The sequence below is a fragment of the Strix aluco genome, chromosome Z (assembly GCF_031877795.1).
Source record: "Strix aluco isolate bStrAlu1 chromosome Z, bStrAlu1.hap1, whole genome shotgun sequence".
NCBI lineage: Eukaryota > Metazoa > Chordata > Aves > Strigiformes > Strigidae > Strix > Strix aluco.
In genome coordinates, this window is record NC_133971.1 from 43131224 (window position 1) to 43152144 (window position 20921).

The 20921-nt window shown below is 38.4% G+C and overlaps 1 pseudogene; it reads right to left on the bottom strand.

Moving 5' to 3' along the window:
• LOC141918792 (kinesin-like protein KIF20B) overlaps nucleotides 1-18665 on the bottom strand; it is a 39262-nt pseudogene extending 20597 nt beyond the window's left edge.
• Nucleotides 18666-20921: the final 2256 nt, after the last annotated feature.

A 20921-nucleotide genomic window follows, 5' to 3' on the forward strand; every position in this document is an offset into this window, starting at 1 on the left:
GTGCTGTATGACTGAACAATCAGTAACTCGCTGACACCGTTGACGCTTGCGTAGGCAATTTTAATAAAACTTGAGCAGGGGATGCTACTCTCCCAGAAGTCCAGCAACAGCAAGTTTAGTCCAAAAACAATTGTTAAGAAATTAAGAACTACAGCTGAGTCTGCAAGTACATTAACAGATGAGAAAAAGCAGCAGAAAGGAGAGTCTAAAAACTAACGTTTATTTTAAGCATTTAGGAGTGAGCAGTATAGGACCTTCTGCAAAAGTGATATTTACATAACAGTTACTTTGATTTACAGTTTAACATAGTAGATTTTCTCCTCACAACATAACGTTTACACTTCACAATTTTTCGCTTCTGTTCTGGAATAGTAATCAAGTTTTTTTGGAAGGCCCCCTGTGAGTGATGGTAGAAATTTTACCTTTCTCTGCAGGTGGCTCTTTTTCCACAATAGGCTTACTTTCAGAGCAACGTTTTCTTCCCACTTCCAATACAGTCTCCTCACAATCCTTGAATTGGCTGCTTTCAATCACTTCCTTAGAGTTTTTTTCTGCGAGTTTTCTTTTTATGGTAGTTACAGTGTTGTCCTGTGTTAAAATAAGATCAATTACTTTGAAGTTTTACCAAGTGAGCACTTAAAAGCCTTAGTAATCCTTTAGATGCAAATATTTTTACAAATCTATCTGGGTAACCTGTATAGGGGTTGTCAGAAGAACAAGTCAGTTACAGATCAGTTACTCAAGCAAAAAGCAGGTACACCTTCAGACAGTAATAAGCACAATGTTTTGCACTGTACAGAAAGTAGAGCAAGAGACTAGGAAACTACAAAATGCAAAACGAGTTTACCACCTGAAGTATCCAGTGTCGAAAGAGCTGAGGAAATTCATGATTTGCTCAAAGGGCCAATGGTCAGCTCTACAAGTTCACCACTTTCTTGTCATGGTTGGTAGAGCTGGGAGTTTTAACCTCCTTCAGCAAAGCCACAGATCATTTTTATCATGACAGATCTGATGCAATTTGAAAGCCTAGTCAGTTCTGTCATATATACTTTAGACTATATATTTGACTAAGAATGAAGTTTCTTTACTCACAAGATGACACAAGTGGCAAGCCATGCTGGTTGCCAAGGACCAATCACTCATCTAAGTAATTCATTAAAAACAAATAATCTGTAGAACAGACTTGAGGTTTGTGGTCACGTTTTAAGTTTCATGCCACAGAATCTCATAGAAACGCTGGACAGAGCTGGAGCCTTTCTCTTGGAAGGAGCAGTGATAGGAAGCAGTCATCACAACTGCCATCACCCTGAGCATTCCTGCTACTGAAAAGCTAAGGTGCTCGGAGGCAGAGAGGGAACAGAAGATTAAGTATGGTCAAAGCCTTAAGTTCACAGTGGAAGAGAAAAAGGGATCAGAGTGCTGCCTAAGTTTAATTTAAAATGTTCTCAGAACTACGTTTCAGGTTACTGGGCATCAGGCTCAAAAAACCACCTAACTGCATGTTTTGATTTTTTTCTAACCTGTATACATGTAGCCAAGCCAGTCTTTTGGCATTCAGCAGCTAGCAGCAGACTAGCCAGCTGCAAGTTTTATTGATCGCATCAAAAGCAGAGATACCCTGGCCATCCACTCTTAGTTCGAACTCTACTCAACACGTTCATATTATTGCTCTGCCTTAAAAAGTTCGTGTGCATGGTGGTAGTAGGTGGAACACACTGATTTTTGTTGGCAATTTACACAATCACTGTCCTTCTCACATTAACTTCTAACTTCAATTAAATCTGACCTTTTGCTGCAGCAAAACCTCCTTTCCTTCCTCTTCCATTCAGGCAAAAATAAAAAGACAGTGACATAATCCCTCTCCTCCCACTGCTAAAGTCCTCCCAGTTTGAGTGTTGGGGTTTTTTTTCTCTTTAGAGTGGCTCTTCATAGTCTCATCGACAGTCCTCCAATAATAACTCCAGATCACTGCTTCCAAAAGTCCTATTTTCCACACACACCTCCACACACATTCTGCTGTAACTTCAGTTTCATTGTCAACTTCACCTGCTGCCATTTCAAGAAAGAAGCCATTACTTACAGAAAATTTCAATTTTCCAAAATAGTCAAGTCCATTATAAGCACAGATTTAGATTTTTTTTGTAAACAGAAAATTAAGATGTCTCAGACTTACATAGTCTTTCACGTTTTTTTCTAAACGGGATATCAAATCTTGCAGTCTCATGGGAACATCATCTTTTTGCTCCACAATACCTATTAGTTCTTGAATCCTTTTATTCTGCGTATTCATTTTCTTAGAAAAGAAAGTAGTTCAGTCAATGTTAAATTCTTGAACTATACGATGCATTTAGAAGCAAGATCAGTTAAGCTAAACTTGATATAAAAAAAGCTAGAAACGTACTACAACAGCATGCTAAGCTACCGAAATTTTGTATTAAAGCAAGTAATTCTGCACAAGTTTTTTTTGAGAAAGTTACCTCAGTTGGTTCTTTAAGCTGCTCAGCAGACTCATCCGATTTAATCATCTGCATTTCAGAGTCTGTAACAGGAAAAGAACCCTGCATCAAATAACCAGCCATTACATATTTTACTCAGTAATCCATTTTTCCAGATCTCCTGGTCCTTTAGTAGCTTTTGAATAGACTCATTTATTTTTGTGTTGGCTTCAACTTGCAGGACACATTTCAAAAGTTTAGGGTTTTTTGAATAGAATTGGGCCCTGCAACCCATATAAAATATAGATCACGTCAAGAGACTTCTGCTGAAATCATACTATGAGGTATTGCTACTTTTATCTATCAGTGTTCCACAGAATACCTGAAAACACTGCATCAGCAAAATGTAAAGTGCTGGGATCATAATATAACCATGAAATCACGAATAAATAATGTTGACGTGTTACCCCACAATTCAGAAGTCTTCAACTGACAGTTTTAAGTTTTGTCTTAAAAATTAAATAATCAAGGCCTGTGCAATTGTTCAACCTGAACATACACAAAACAATTATTATCACCTCTATACATATGATTTGGTTCCAAAATCCTGCTCAACTGGATTTTACAATGCTCAACTACTATTTTACAGTAGTCATTTCTTTTTTCTTTCACATCACACACACACAGAGCTCACCTTTGGTTTTCTGTGTCAACTCCTCTTCAATTTTGATTAGTTCATTGGTTTTCTTTGTCAGCTTTCCTTTGGTCTGAGTTAGTTCAGTGGTAGTTTTGCCCAGCTGTTTTGCAAGCCAACCTATAGCTTCCTGTGGGTCCTCTAGAGACACCACGTGTCTGTGTTTCTTCTGCCTGCTTTTTGATATCAATGACATCATTCTGCAGAGAATCAGTAATGCCCTCAAGATCAATGTAGGTGCCTGGCCCGATGCCATATTCTTCATTCTGAAAGATAATTTATATCCTTTTAGAAATAGAAATAATTACACAATATCCACTACTTCTACTGAAAATTTGGAAGACCATTATGTCCTCAAACATCTAAGTACAGTTAATTCTGACTTCAAAGCCATCTTGTGGGTTCATAGGCAATTGGATTGCCAGTTTCTGTCTACCTTCACACAGAAGTCTCCAGCATCAAGGAACAGATACTTTATTTTTAAAGCATTTAATGGCCCATCATCACATTCCCTTTTATAGCACCACAAAAGCATCCCCTCCAAATTTAATATAAAAGCTAGCATTTTTACCCAATGAGAACACTGAATGAACACAGCAAGCAAACAGTTTTAAAATGAATACATCCGAAATTTTCAAATATCAGTAAAAGTTTGTGAGGTCAAATAAGTTTGTGGTAACTTATCAAATTAAGTTGTACTTAAAACATTGACTTTATATCTTTCCTCCTTGTTTTTTAAAAACAAAGGGTTCCAAACTCACAAGAACCAGCCTCAACTTAAGGGTTTAGTTATGCTTAAGTGTCTATACAATTGTCATTGCTTCAGTTGTAGCTACAATAACCTAAAGAGGAAAAAAGTCTCTGGGACCACTCCAGTACAGTCCATATATGGGGCCTAAGAATTCAGCTTCAAATACCTTAAATATGCACTTAATGCAACAGTTTATAGCACAATTGCAGCTTTTCCCCCAGCTTCTTTGTACACAGTAATTTTCACTTTGTGTTGCAGAAATGCAGAAAACCCCAAAGATTCCTAAATGCATATCCGAGGCACAGCAACTACTCCTATTTAACATGATAAATATATCTTGCTGAGGATACAGTTACACAGCATGCAATTCCTTGAAACCATTCTTCTAATTCTTGAGACGTACCATCACCATAACAGGTAGTTAGTGAAAGGGATGTTATCAGGGGGATAAAAACACCAGAGGTCCAGCTTGTTCACTGCAAGGCTGATCCTTTAGTTTATTTTCTTCATCCATGTCTTCAAGATAACCATCTACAAGTTCCTTGAAGATTTCCAGGCGTGTGTCAGCATCTTCTTCAAGCCGTTCTCATTTGTAAGAAAGGCACTCACTATAGTAGGAAAAATAAGTCAGATAAAAGCTAGCTAGCATGAGCTGCTAAGAAGTTATTAGTACAGCTGCTTATAAACAAAGATGTTTTTTTCTTTATTTTGGCACAATAGAACAATACACAAAATGGTGTTCCTACACCAAAACAGAAGTCTATTTCCTGCACACACACTCCCGAAGAATGAGGGGGAGACATATATACACAGATTATGGCTGACACCTAACTACAAGCATTGTTTCTAAGCTTCTTGAGCCAGAATACCCATTTGAAGTAGCACTAAGACTGCAGTAACCAAAGAATGTGCAAGTGTCACTCTTTCTACAGACATCCTATCAAAGCTCTTCTGTTAGGGAAAGCTCTGCAGGAACACTGCTGACAGATTACACACACCCCCCCTCCATCCCCCCCAGAATCAAAGCCTTTCCTACACAGTATTTTTCCTGAACTCATAGTCCAAACAGAAACTGATCTATTAACAGAGGCAGTAAGTCTAGCAGAAGAGTGTGGTCTCTTATAGCCAAGAGACAGATTTAAGAAATAAGTGAATTTAATTTCATTTTTTTTTAATCATTAACTTTAAAAACCACTTAAAGCTAACTTACTTGAAATATATTTCCTGCTCAGCAAAATATCGGGCAAATTTCTGTGTCACCTCTTCACGAATTTGTAATTACAGCAGTAACTTATTCTTCTTTTCAGCAAAAAGTTTGTTCAACTCTTCTATGAGACTCAGCAGCATCTAGAATTACCATTGTTATTAAGTTTTTCATAAAGAAATGGTTTCCCAGAAGTGAGGTTTTTCTCATTCCTCAAACACTACAACACCACTTTACTCTTGCACCTGAAAAAAGCTCTTCCAGTTCTTTTATTAGCTTATTCATAAACAGGAAGATTTATGAGTAGATCAAAATATCTCTTTGGTACTAACACAGCAATTTTTAAGTTTGCACAGAGCAGACATTTGTAAAGAACATCCATTTTATTACAAGAATTGTTGAAGTTGTCTTAAACAGGCTTAAGCTCCACAGAAACTGGATCTTGTTTTCCAGATGCTCATTTTTGGGGCAATATTAATGAAACCTCCATAAAATAGTTTCTAGTCCTCTGTTCCCTCCTCATCTTCCCTAGAAGTGACTAGATTTGCTTAAGGAACAGTTTTCAGCGTTTTCTTGTGCATAGAATACAGAGGAACAGTCTTGTATTGCTAAAAGCAGGTAATATTTGCTGTGCATTGACAGGAGGAGGAGAGAAAGCCAAATCTGCAATTCTTACTGCTTAGTCTATATTCAGACATATTATACAGTTTTCCCACAACAGGCACCACAGGATGAGTAATCCCACTTTTAGTTCTTAATGCTGGATTTAGATAGAATAAGGGTGATCAGAAAAAAAAAAAAAAAAAAAAAAAAAGTGAGAGATTGGGAAAACCAGAATAATACCTTGCTTCAAGACTCCATGTTACGCTAATTCTTAACATAGCCCTGGCACATACCATACCCTCTGTTTTTCCCAATAAGAACTGTATTTTCTACAGATTTCTGCACTGCTTCTTCTCTTGACATATGCTGTTCCTCCCTGTCATTGTCATCTTTGATCACATCTTCTAAGCTCCTGTCCCATGGGGCAGTAACTCTTTTCCTTGAGATTGGCATTTTAGTGTGACTGAGTAGTGATGATGTCGCTGATTTCTGGCCAAACGACTGATCTTGGACAAGAACAGATGTGTCCACTAAAACCTACTCAGAAAACAAAGAATAAAGTCTTCAGTATTTTTTAATCCTCTACTGGCACTTCCAAAATACACCTGTTGCACTTCCCTATAGGTCTCCTGAGCACAGTACTCCCCCAGCCTATCCTCTGCTCAGAGTCACTGCTCAGACCAGTTTCCAGCTAGAGTACAAAGGAGGCACTTTAGAGTCTAACCCTTCTTTGGATTGCAGGAACACCAAGTTTCACTAGCTTGACAACCTACAAGAGGGCTGCCACCTCACGCACCAACAGATTTCTGTATTTCCTATACTTTGAGTTTCTAGCTGCATTACACGAATGCCATCCCACAAATTCTGTTTCTTGAGCAGTTCTATCACCCTTACAGTCTGCTCCTTTCAGTGTTGTACTTAACCTGCTTAGATGAGCCCACATTCTAAAGGCCTGGATCTCTTGTCCTTTGAACATATCTAACTGTCAACAGAAGTTTTCCATGGCTTCCATTAAGGCTGCAGCACTGATCCCCAATACTTTTGTCTTCCAACTCTGCCAGGGTTATATCACTGCACTTACTCCTACTCATTCTGCTTAACCTCCACCTTTCCACTGAAGCTCCTAAGGACATAAAGATGACTTTCAAATTCTCTTTGGTGCTCAACCTATATACTTCAGGTGAGCAATATTCCAAATTAAGATAGCAGTAGTATATGGGGCAGCTAGACTTGCTCCTAGGTGAGAGCATGTTATGACTACAGAAGAAAAATTCACCCAGATCTCAGGGAATTTCTTACAAATATAACAAGTGTCTTGTCAGGCTGGATATTTTATGGGAATTATGGATTTTTAATAGGACATGTTCCCACTCCCGCAAAAAAAGAAATGTATGTCCCAACAAAGCCTTTTTAAAAGCTTTACAAGGAAATAAAGCCTGACTAGGAGCAATCAGAAAATATGATTGCAACATGAGACAGAAAAGTCCAGTAACTAAATTCATATTCTTAGAAGTGAGGGAACCTGCTCTTTAAAGGCGAATCAGAGGTATCAGAAATCAGATCAAGATAAACTGCAACACACTTACTTTTTGTGCAGTGGCCAAGACCTTTAACACATTGAGTGTGATATCATATGCTGAAGCACACTGGCTTATGTTTACCATCATGTATACCTTCCTCTTTCCACTGAAGAATCCTTGAAGGAAAAGAGTTAACTTCCTTCCCCAAAAGGGTATGTGCTGCTGCAACCTTTAAAGACAAAAGAACAGATGACCAGATGCTTAATAATGTCCAGCCAGTGTAAGAGCTATCCAGCATGAAGACTTAAAAATATTTATTAAAGCAGTAGTCGTTAAATCAATTAAAATTGTTTTGGACTAGATGCAGCTGCTTGTAGAGAGACTGTGTGCTGTTGGGACTGTGGCTTTAGCCATCATCTCAGGCAGGCTACAGCAATACAATCAGGGGGAGCACCTAAACTAAGGGAGTGTTCGACCTTTAGCCTTGGGCAGGTCACACAGCCTCCTGCTACACCAAACCATACCCCAACCTCTCTCTTCCTTTCACCATTAACGAAGAGAACATGTCTAGTTCTAGGCATGCAGTATCCAACATCATCAGAGATCTCTCTCACTCAGTATCCAGCCTCTGAGAACAGACAATAGCAAGTGCCTAGGCAAGAAAATGAGCATACACCAAACACATGGAGATACTTTTCAGAACTTTCTTCCTAATCTCCCAGCAGTTTGGCACTTGAATTTAACAGCTGGGGATGTAGTTTTTGATGCTTATAGGAAATTTTATGAGAATTCCTAAAACATGACTGAACGCACACTTGCCACCGAATAAGTTGGCTGCATTTTGGACACATAACAGCTATTCAGTTATATGAACAGTGCTACAGAACTCAGGAAGACAGTGACACTCCTACCAGAGTACATAGACAGCTCATAAGTAGCTTTGCTGCAGGACTGACAGTCCAAAATAATTTTAAGAAACGTACTGCTTCCTATTCAACTTGCAAGGGGTAGGTATTAACACTTTAAGAGATCATGCTTCAGAACATTTCTTCTACATTGTTAAAATCCCAAGTTATTAGGATCAGAAAAAGACATTCTGAATACATTAACAGCCCTCTAGGCAGCTGCTAGTTTTAATGCATCCTTCCTATCTGGAAAGAACAGGAAAATAAGACAGACTGTAACATCACAAAACATAATCAGGAACACACACTAGCAAAGCTCTTTCAGCTTAAGGTGTTACAGACTTTGAACAGGCTGTCAGGAACAGTGTGACAGGGTAAGTGAATTTGGCAAAGCACATCAATCAGTAGACTGAGTTTATTTAACTTCTGGGACAGAAATAGATCTGCAAATGAGAACATGTGGAGAAAGCAGTTCCTAGACAGTTATATCCAGCTGTGACTAGATATCGTACTGGTTTTTAGACAACTAACTTCTTGTATTATTGCACTCTTATTTAGATCCCCAAGCTAGGGCATAAATAGTAGGAAGGCTTTCTTTTGTCTGCATATGGTTAGCTGGATCAGGAGGAGAGTGTTAAAAGTTACGTCAGTATTTATTAAAGCCAGACAATTTTTGTCAAATGGTGCACAGTTATGATAGCACAGCAATGTTCTGCTGATGAAAAAATGTTACACTAGAAGTACGTAGACAGCTGAGTTAGTTCATAAGGAGTAATAAAAGGCTAAAAATTTGACTCTTACTATGACACTAGTGAAAAGGGGATTTTAAACTTATTCCAAAGTTTGTTTCTTTGATAAACCAAGCTCAGAGGAGTAAAGTTAAATTGCTAAAATATATGATAGCATGCTTAAAGGAGATTAGACCTGATGATTTAAAGAGCAAAACAAGGCAAGTTTAAGATAACTTTGGTAGATTGACAATTCTATACATTGTTTCTGCCAAAATCTTAGTGTTAGCATTGCATATTTTAAACAATAGCTTTTAAACATTGGAGGCAGTACCTAAAAGCCACAACCAGTTTGCAATTCGTAAAAGAACTTACTTTGACTGTTGACAATTCTTGAGTGTGTTAACACACTTGCCCAGCATCAGAAGAGAGGTGTTTATATTTCCACTCTCTTTCAATCTATGACCTTCATTGTGGGTCTTAGCATATCCTTCTGAACCAGCAAGATCACACAGTGACAGTCTGAAAGCAGATAAGGAAAATTCCCTTTATTTACCTTAGAACATGCACAAATTATTCACTTTTAAAAACAATCACTTTTTTTAGAGGAAGAATTTCTTGATCTTCATCTGCACAAACACTTCCATCCTCTTCAATGTTGTTTTCTCAATCAAATTTTACATTACTTCCTGACAAACCTTTTCCCAACACACCTCCTATTTCCCCTCCCCCCCGCCATCTCTTCCTTCTGAGGACTCAGAGGAGTTCAGGTGTACAGCAGGCTAACAGAACCTTGTGCTGCACAGAGGGGACAAGGCACAGAACAGCCCTGCAGCCTGATGGCTGGAGGTAGAGGGCCAAGAACTGTGTGATGGTAGGAAGTGGGGAAACCACCACACACGCATGAGTTTCTATCAGGAAGCACTGGGTGTATAGTGCAGTACCAGTACACCAACACAGACCATAACTGACAGTTCCCAGTACCAGCACACCAACACAGACCATAACTGACAATTTCATCACAAAGAAGAGAGGGTCTCTGCTCTGAACTTACTCATTGACTCAGGTCACTCGCGGTGCTCCCGAATCTTCAGTTTTCAGTATCTTAACTGTGAATATGCTGTGACTAAAAGGAAAAGTTTAAATCAGCAGAGAAGTGATAGACAAATACATTCAAAATATTTTTAACCTCCACAACATCTGTTCAAAACTGTTGAATCTGTCAACTTCTCTAAGCATATACTCTATCAGATACAAACTTTTAAAGAGATGCTTCTGTAGCCTTTATTTTGCTTTTTCCTCAGACATTTAGATGGAATAAAGCTAAGTGCTTTTGCTTGAAGGAGAGTATTTGATAAAACTGTTAGCTTTTGAACATGTTCATCTTACTGAAGGATTGAATCCTTTTGACTAAAAGCACTGGGTCACATAGTGCTAAAAGATGTCAAACCTAGATATCTAGACCCTGTTAAAGCCTCTTCCCCTCCTAAAAGCCACAATCCATATTTTAGCTCCCCCCTCCTCCCAGACACCATCCTATGCCAAATATTACTCAAAAAGTTTCTCACCTTCTGCTGGAGCAAGTATTTAGTTTCTTGCTCGCGATACTCTGGTGTTTCAACCCCAGTTTTAGAAGTCTAAAAGCTTCTTTAGAATCAGAAATCTGAACCCACTGCAGATCTTTAGGAAGAACAAACATGGTAATCTTGTAAATATTATCAAAAAGAAAGAAGGGATTAAGGGATAACATACGCACACCAAGAACGTTTACTTGAGACATAAAAACATTTTACTAAGCATGCTTCAGACAGAAATTATATGACGACAAAATCAAGATTCTTCCTTCCATGGGAAAGGAAGGGCACATATATCTCATCATTTCATCCTATTAGCACACAGAAATATGCTCCATCCAAATTAAGTGAGCAACCTTAGCCCGCGCTCTGAAAAGCCAAAGCACAGGGTCTAATATGAGCATGAACGCCCTATGTTCATACTCATCAAGGCAGAATTCTACCTGGACAGCTTCTCTGGTTTAGCCTATGATCTTGAGGGCAGGGGGGGAAATCACCTAGACATCTTTCAGGGCCATCAAGTTAAAAAAAAAAATCAGTGAAGAATTCTGTCTGCAGTATGATGACTGTATGTCATCTTGGTATGGGCTCGAGTAAATACCTACCACTCTACTAATGGAACTTATAATATGAACATTATGGCCTCTGTTAAACTAGAAGTCACCAAAATTGTACTAGCAAAAATACCAGCTGTGACCAAGAAAAATAAGAAAATCAGTAGCTGGTTTTCCTCAGTAACATCAGGAACAGCCTTATACTTCCAAATGTTATAAAAAGAGATTATGCTGAAGCATAGCTCAAAGCAGACTATTTCCTACTTCACACATCTTCTAGTCTTTGAAGAAATGAAGGAGTTGGGTTTATCATCTGATTCAGCTTTCTGAATCTATAGTTTGGCATATGAAAGATAAAAGTAGCAGGCCAAATACCTACAAAAAAGCCTTTAATCTAGAATTGGGGTCTTGATTGTTCAAAGAACCTATAACAAATGAAACAGGATTTGAAAGCTGTTTTTCCCAGGGCCAGAAACAAACACTGAACTGTTAGAGTTCTGCTAACTCCTCGCCTCGCCCAACGCACAACAAATTACATCACACGCTTGATTAGAGTACTGTAAAATGTAATTTGCAGTCAGACTGAACTTTCTCACATATTCTCTGAAGTGTATCTCTACAGAAAATACTAAAAAATAGAACTGTTGAGCCAATTATAACTATAGGTAAGAATTTGGAGTCTTTTAAGAAAATGGAAAAAACCAAAACACTAAAAAATTTGTCAATTGTTCTCAATATTTCTCCCATTTCAGAGAAATATCAAGGCAGTGGAGTGCATGCAGGCTTTTAAGAGTTACAGTTAAGAATAGAGAGAAAACACTATTAAAGGCACAGATACTTCTGTGTATGCAGGTTGTTGCCTTTCATGCTCAAGGCAGACATTTCTAGTGCCACAGTGAATACAGTTAGGAGTTTTCTAACCTAGAAAGAAACATTATTACAGGAAGACTGACTTTTCAAATTACACGTTTGGCAGTTTGCAATGTATTCTAATCACCTTTTACATAAGAACATCCCTTGATGTCTTGAGCAAGGCGTAGTGTTTTTCTTTTCTTGTCATTTGATACAGGAATCAATAGATCATAAAAACATTCATTGTAAATCTCACAAAATGAAACCCAAAGAGAAAACATCATGTGATTTTTCGCAGTTGTGCTAGATTGTTCTGAGCCTTTTAAGAGTTCTTCCAAATCTGCCAAGTACAAAATATTACAAGTCATTATAGACCTTGTAAAATGAACTTCATTCAAAAAATTAATAAGAAAAAACTGGTATTACAGCAGCCTTCTAAAAAGCACTTACCCCAGACAAAAATCCCTTGGAATTTTTCTCCCCTTTCTTAAATATCTGGAAGTCACATGCGTACCCTATATATTTGCCAGACATCTAATCTACCACTTCCTTTCCCACTTACAAATTCTATCAAAAACATGCAGCTTTGTTAGAATTATTCAAGTCTCTTCAATGTCTTCAGAAGGTAGAGAATCAAACCGACAAGTACATGACATTCCAACATTTTAAAGCAAACCTAGTATTTAGGTAGTTTTTAAATGCCAGAATTAGGTTTATCTGATTACATAGAGGGTCAGGATACCACTAGAGACCATAGCATAAGTAGTACTACTTTTCCTTGCCATAGCCTCGTCTCATTTAACCCCTGTTCAGGTATACTTCTAACCATTTCATCCTTGTGTTTTCTGGCCAGATAACTTACTCACTATCCAATTCACTGGCATATAAAAATGTCAAGTAGCCATTTTATTATTAACATAGGCCAGAAGTCAGTTGTTGAACTTAAGAAAGCTTCTTTGCCTGCTTTAATTGCAATTCTTTAATATAAAACATACCCTTATAACCAACTGGTGCTCTGCTGTTAGTGCTCTCTCGATGGTCTACCTGCAAAAGAGAACAGAGACTTTAAGACACATCTCTGGCAGGACATCACCAGTTACTTGTGTAACAGCTCCACTGGACAGTAACACAGTGTCGTTGCAATATGCCAGTACAAAGATCCTGACTACACATCATGTCTAGTTCAATGCACCTGCACATTCCTATTGAAAGGATTGTTCTTACCTTAACACTTGTTCCTGACACCCCCCTCACCTCAGGCCCTATCACAGTAGAGAGCATTTCAGCTCGCTGAGCCAGAGGAAAACTCACCACGGAAAAATAGAGGGGTGGGACCCCGCAGAGAAGCAGGGTGATTTAACAGGATGATTTGCAGAAGTCCGGTTGTAGTTTACACATTATTCTTAACCTGGTGAATCTAGACAGTCTGGAAATTTTTATTATTGGTATTTTGCTAATTCAGAATTCCATATCTTACAGCTTCCTAGGTCAACTCTCAGAAACAGAGGTAAACATAGAACACTTGTTCACTTAAGAAATTAAGTGAGCAACTTACAGCCTGTACCATGTAGTAGTATCACAGTTGAAATAAAGCCTAGGTTTTAGAAAGAGAAGGAAAGCTTCCTTCTGCTGAATCTTTAAAAAAAAAAAAAAAAAAAAAGAAAGGTAAAACAAATCCCTACAGATAGAGGTTAATACACATACACTCCATTCCCACTCTTAGTTTTGGTTGTTTGGTTTTTTTAGGCAGAGAACTGCAAAGAAGTGCGACTTGTCTACCAAAACCAGTATGCTTAAGAGAAGAAACATGGATTAAAAAAACAGGTGTGATTTGGGTTGGGTTTTTTTAATGTTTTGTCAAGAGCATACGGCATATAAAGCTGGGATTCCATAAAGCGGTTCCTGAAATAGTTAAATACATATGTAATCTAAACTTTCAGGTTTAAGCTTTACACACATAAAACACCCACCCAAACCTCTCTCTGTTGAAGTAGGTGTAAACTTTGAAAACTGTTGTTACAAGAACAATACTTCAGCTTATAAATTTAGTGGCAAAACTACAGGGGACACATACATGATCGTTTTTTTCTGAAGCCCTTAAAGACTGCTAGACCTGGATAGAACATATGCCTGTGCTTTTGAAGTGAACTCTTGAAGAATTCTGCTGCCTCCTGCCTTCCACACTGGAGAATTCTAGTTAACTAACTCGGATAAAAATCAAGGTAACAGATATATTCCATCCCACAACAGTCACAACACTGTATTATAACCTAGCATACCACTAGGGAGATGCTTAATTCTTTTCACTAAATAAATGCACTGCAATCCCTTTCTAGTTCCAATTCCCAGCATATGCTCAGTTTTCTTACATTCTTGCATTCATTTCAGAATTAAAGACACCAGGAAGAAGGTACGCTTATACAAAATACAATCCCCGTAACTCTAATTGGACTAAACAGCTTTAGAATTCCAGGCACTGAAGTGTATTTCTGGACTACTCAACAGTGATCTGTTTAAGAATAAAGTCCAGCAGAAACCTGTTTGAATTCAAATCTTTAGAAGTCCAACAGCTTTATAGCTCTGCTGTTCCAAAAAAACTCTTCCTTCCTTTGAGGTTATTTGCACAGACTGGAAGAGGGGAACAACCCCAAAATCATTCATTTCTGTCAAGTATCCTGAAAGAGAGTAAATTGTTTAAAGGAGCAGACCTACTAGCATCCCCACAGATGGCGAGACTATTTGCATTCCGTCTTTATTAAGCACCAGTAACCCCAGAGGATAAATTATCAGATGCCCAAGCTATAGAAAAAAGCTCAGTGTTTACATTCTATCAAGTATTCAGCCACAAGGCAGAAATCCACAGAACAGGGTTCATCAGCAATATTGCTCACTTTGCTGCTAATCTGAAGAGCTACCTGACAGCAAAGACACATCCATACTTAAATAGAGAGTTGCTTCCCACTGAAAAATGAAGAGCACTGAGCTCTCTAAAGATGCATGTACTCATCAGTACAGAAAGAAGAGCTCCTCTACCTCTTTTGTTCGGCAAAGTATTGAATTTTTAATAGCGGTTTCTTCTCTCACTTGGTCTCTAGTCAGCCTTATATAATCTCTACACCGATGGAGTTTGAAGTCCATTGCTGTGTATAGCTTCCCTTGAATACTTTTAAACAACAGATCCAGAGTCCTTGGCAGAATATCGACGTCATCCTCTGTCCCTGAAAGCAACATACCAAAGAAAGACCTTAATTATTACTGTGAACAAGGTATACAAATAAACAAAGACAGAAAGATAAAAAATTCTAATCTCAAGGCATACATGAGGAATTTGGAGGCCACTTACAGCACGAAGCAGTGGGTTTCTGTATTCTCCAGGTAACAGAAATGTCATTAGAGTGTTTCGAAAGGTATTTGGCTTTCAGCAACAGCTCATGCTCTACCCCTTAGACAGTGAGGAGCAGAAACAGGTGGAGTGTTCTGCATAAACATAGCCTTAATGAAAAAAACAAATCCAAACCAACCACAACCAACACACATTCAACAGAGATTTGCAGTTTTCCAGTTGCATTTCTTAGGCTGCCTTCACTCTCTCTCTCAAGGAAGTAATTTGGAAATACAACTGATGACTCCCCTCTCAGCTGCAGTCCTGGACTAATTCCACAGACCCTACCAAAAAAGTTCTAGAAGCCTTGTGAAGACTCACTCCTTTCCCTGTCCCAGACCCTTTCCTACCAAAGCATCCTACTTTTGCACCTGAAAGGCAAAAAGGAGTCAAATAAAAGCCTCAGTGCACACTTGATCTTTCTGAATCCAAATGCAAGTTTAAAAAGGGTTCACTTAACTTTGATTTCTAAACCAGAGAGGAGAGGGAATAGGGCAGAATGGAAGAGAAACAACGATCCTGTCTCAGACTGACAGCATTATCTTCCAGCCTCTGATAACTCCTACTGCTCCTGAGACAGACGGGCTTTCAGCAGTTACAGCGCTAGCTGCGCTGCCCAAGTCAGAACCTCTGTAAAACGTAGTTGCACTCAAACACTGAGCTAGGAACCGAATAACATATTAAGTTAAAGTACTGCTGGATTACATTTGTTTCTCCTCATCTACTCATAATTTTTTGTTTATTGTAATGCCACTTGTAATTCAACCTCACATGAACAAAGTAACAGTCACTGGCAAACAATGAACAGCCCTAAAAAACTGTTGCATCCTCCACTGAAGTCCCTTGCCATTGACTGAACACAGACTGCCATGTAATGCCAGAAAGGAAAGGCTGTATTGGCAATACTGGGAATAACAGAAGAGGAGATCACGGCACCCCGTAGGCAACAGTCTGCCCTGACAGTTCTTATCACAAGTCAATAGTTAAGTCCTAGAAAAATAGAATACCATGAAAAAGTCTCCAGAGTCTGAAAAGACACGAATGAAAAATTCTTGAAAACCCACACAATATAGCCCAAACTAGTCAAGCGTGGGGGACTCTACTTTAGGAATTTTGGGTTTTGTTACTTACCTATTCTTTATTAGGCCAGAGCATCCCATTATTGCCCCAGATTAATGATAACTGAAAATACTGGCAGTAGTCTTCAGTTATAATCTACCTAACAGAAGATCACTTAGAAGACAATGTCACTTCAATAAAGATCAACTTCATATGGCACAAGACTCATTGCTCTTCTACTACTTCTGTGTATAAAATAAGCATTATAGCCTCTAGAACTGCCATTCCGTTATAGGAGAAATTGTTTCCACGTATATCAAATCACCTTATTTGTTAAAATGCTTTGAAAAATAATTAAAGAGTGACATCTTCTGACCAGAAAGGATATTGAGCTTTAACAGTACAGAACAGTACATCAGGAGACAAGGTCTCCTAGGATATTATTGATAAACTCAGAAACTTGAGACAAGGCAGAAGTACTTGAAAGTACTCAAATATGTTTCAAATTATTTATGCTCTGCCTGTAATAACTGAAACAGACACAAATACTATTCCTTATCTGAAGACAATGCATATAAGATGTGTATGACCTTTACAATAATGATAAAAAAATAACAAAATATTAGTCTGAACTTACACACTTTTCACATTCTGATATATAGAACACATTTTCTTAACTCCCCCCTCCTCCCTCTAGATACTTGGAGGAAAAAAAGAAGTCACACACACCTGGTTGAAATTATTACAGCCTTATAAAGCAATACACTGTATGTTTATGTAAACTCTGGCAGTGACTGTCAGTTGGCAGTTTAGTGATACTTGTTATGGAAGGAGACTTTCAAAGGTTATTTATTATTATTCAAGAGAAGCCAATGTATAGGGCCTACAATTTAAATAAAGGAAAGAGTTACAATATTTCTGCTAGAAGTAACCTTCTCAAAAAAAAAAAAAAAAAAACCAAACCAAAAAAAGGAACTTCATTCAAGGAGAACGCATTTGTACTTATACCTTGGGATGTGTAGGTTTTCCCAGCATTTCTAACGCCATACGTAAAAATAAGATGATTATATCCATCCAGCAAATCTTGCACTGGTTGCTTCATGGTACTTTCAAAGAATTCTTCTTGAGTTGTTTCAGGTCCAAACACCTGAGCATTACCAAGCAACATCTTTATTTTGTTTCAGCAATCACCAGAGACTTTTAAAGAATCCTTCAAATTCTGTATGTTTATAATCTTAAAGACTATCGACAGTTTAAAAATCTAGTTTGCTTGCTATTAAATAATGTAAGTTAAACAATTTTTCCAGGAAAAAATTAAAAACTTCTAAAGGCAATTCATTTACTCGTGAAAAAGTGAACTTACTCGTGAAAAAGTGAACTTCTGCATCATCTTTTCAGCAGTTTTTTCACTTAGCTGGCTCGAAGAATTTTTGGGAAGCTTCAGTACGATGCTTATTGAATCCTCAAGTGAAACACAGTTCTATTAAAAGGAAGCAGAAACAATGCAGGCATGAAAAGAGTATGAAAAGCTCAGTGGAAAAAAAACCCAAAACCCAACAAAAACCCCAAGCATACGTTTAAGGTATTTTTAAACTCTATAAATGTCACACCTGCAATTCATTTTCTCTTTCCGATGATGTAAATGGCCTAATACGCAGGCAAATTGTATGTGTTCCTTAGGCTCCAAACTGCTCCCCTTAAATTAAAAAAAAAAGAAAATAAGGAAGTTAGAAATTTGACTAGATTCTTTACTGGATAGCTAGCATGTTAAGGCAGTTTTATTTTCACCAGGCTATTCTGAACAGATTTATTTGATGACGAGGGAAGCAAAAGTAATTCACTACATCAGTTTTCACAAGTGCTTAGGCCCCTGCAGACGTTCGCTGTGATAACTTAAGAGTTCATAATATGTATATAATATGTATATAGCATGTAATATAGCATGTGTATATATATACACACACACACACATATATACAACATTAAGGCAATTAGAGATCAAGAATGAAACCCACAAAAACATTCTATGATTAAGCTGCTCCAAGCTGGCAATTAGCCTCATTCACAGAAGACTGATGCACCCAATGAAGTATCAATGCAGTGCCACACAACTTAGTCTAATCCTACGTATCTCCTCCAGATTAAAAACACACTAAAGACGCTTTTCATCTTCTCTGTAAAATTCTGATTATTCTTACTGATAAAAAGACTAAGCTTATTAAAAAATATCCAAACAATGCAAACATTAAAGCTTTCTTACCTGGCTTGTGTTTGAGTTTGAAGAAACCAAAGAGAGATCTGTTTTAAAATCTTCTACGCTTCCTGGTGCGGGTCTTTGAAACGGCTCAACACCAGCAATATAGGATGGTCTGAAAAAGTCCTCCTTATCCAAATTCTGTTCCATCCTGTGAGATAAAATAAAACCCTTTTTTTGCTTTCTGATCACATAACATAAAGCTTCTGAAGTCTCTTATATAAGACAAGTCAATCTGAAACTGATAGCTGCAGTTTCTTTAAGGAGAAAGCTTTCTTTATCCTGTTCAAAATTTACATAGCAAGTTTCTGATAGCTGGGGAGGGGGTCTGCAGTGGGGTTCAGATCATGATGAAACAAGACCAGCCATTCTTCTTCCAATGCAAAGCAACTGTTTACCAGGGAAAAGGCCTTATACATATACCACAACCTTGCTAAAACCCATGTCTGACAAGGAAGATATAATTAAAAAAAAAAACAAACAACCACAACCACCAAACAATCATATTGTTCAGCATCCATTTCTCCATCATCCCATTATAGTGGCCATTTAGAATAAAAGTTCATTGCAAGAGTAACCCAAACTTCATGGTTATCTCTGCAGGACCTGATAAATAATTGGTATTATAAATATAACACAATGTAGCTTAATACATGACAGAGTTCAGAAAGATGAGCAGATAGTTTTAGCTATTAAGGGGACACTAGAAAATTAGAAGACCTCATGTCAGACTGCAAGTTAAAGAACTGCTTTTTAGTAATTTTTTCAGTCGTTTTACAGACCAGCAATTCATTTATTAATCCAAAATTTAATGATTTTTGTGCATCTCAGAATCTGGGCAGTGAAAATTTGCTATAGAAAATGAAAGTAAATTGATCCAGTGTTGATAGTAGACAGGTAGATTTCAAAATAATCTTTAAAAAGTGCATTTTATTTCAAAATATTAGTATATTTTGTCTGCACTTCACTCTCCAACTGTTCTTTCCTGTGATGTTACAGATGTGGCTTGGCAGCTTTTGTTCTGTATTAAGTTTAACTCCGTGGGCTCACAGACTATGACAGCAACTCCCTGGGCTCGTAGACTCACAGACTGTGGCAGCAAGCATTCCAGCAATTAGACACCTACCACGTGGCTCCTACAGTTTTGAAGCTTTGGACATGATGAGTCAATGTCTTCTAACACTACATTCCCATGTCTGTGCTACATCCATGCATATACGTTTTGTCTCTAAATACTAATGGAGAACACACAGTGTTCATTAAAACAGCAGACAGACCAGGGCTGGTTCAAAGACCTTTTGCTCAGAAAAAGTGTTGCCTATTAAGCAGGCGTAATATTTTTGTTCCCCCCAGCAAAAAACCTGAAAGATGCCAGCACTTTGGTGTCAGAACAGTTAACAGCTCAGCCCTCCTATCTACCTTGTAAAAGGCGGATACAGGACTTCATGAAGCCAGACAAACTTCACCAAGATGCAAATGACGTAAAGCAATACATAAACTAAGCAGCAACGTTTAGTTTAATCTACAGTTCTTATTTTTGTCAGACAACTATATGAAAACCAGGAAAAACTTGGCCTGAAATACTGACAAAGCTTGAACCAACACTGAGCTGGGAATAAGCTACTACTGGAAAGAAACATACCTGTGCTGTCCCGATCCAGAAGTCTTATTCATCAGCTACACAAGTCACAGGGCAAAACTCTTACCAGACCTTGACAGGAAACATATTTGTTAGGTAGCTGACAGTTTACATTTTGTTTTAAATACAAGCTTATTTTAAAGTGTGATTTGTCAAGATTATGCTCTCACTCGGTGCTTTTTTACCCAAGGGGCCAAAGGCAAACATGAAGCTCTGCGAGCCAAGCTGGAATTCAAAGCATTCCTGTGAGCCCAGCACTCAGAGAAGTCAGGTCCCACCACTAACAGCAGGTCAAAGACAAGATCGACTGTCCATCTGTCTGCACACTGTGTCAGTCACACAGCACTGTCATTACCTGAGATGTGTGCGGGAAACGGGCACACTGCCTGGCTGGGGCCTCCAACGTACTTGTGTGCGGGGAGATGTCACTGTAGTTCTGCTTATGGTGTCAGCAGAGTTTGGAGCTGCAGACACCTCCCGAGGGGGATCCAGAATGGCACACAAAGCCAAACGTGCTCACAGCACACACACAGCCTGCAGCGCTGTCAGGCAGCACAAGGCCTGGAAAGGCTCCAAACCTCACAGCTGGCAGCTTATAAAACCATAACGCATCAGTACTTACACTTAAAGAGATTTAAACGAAGACTGTTCCCTCTGCAGATGCCCGTCTCTCAGCAAAAGGCTCCGCAGGTTTCCCGCTCTCACGGACACTGCCGCACGGCCTTGCCATGGCCCCGGCCGCTCCCCGCCACTTGCAGCCCCACAGT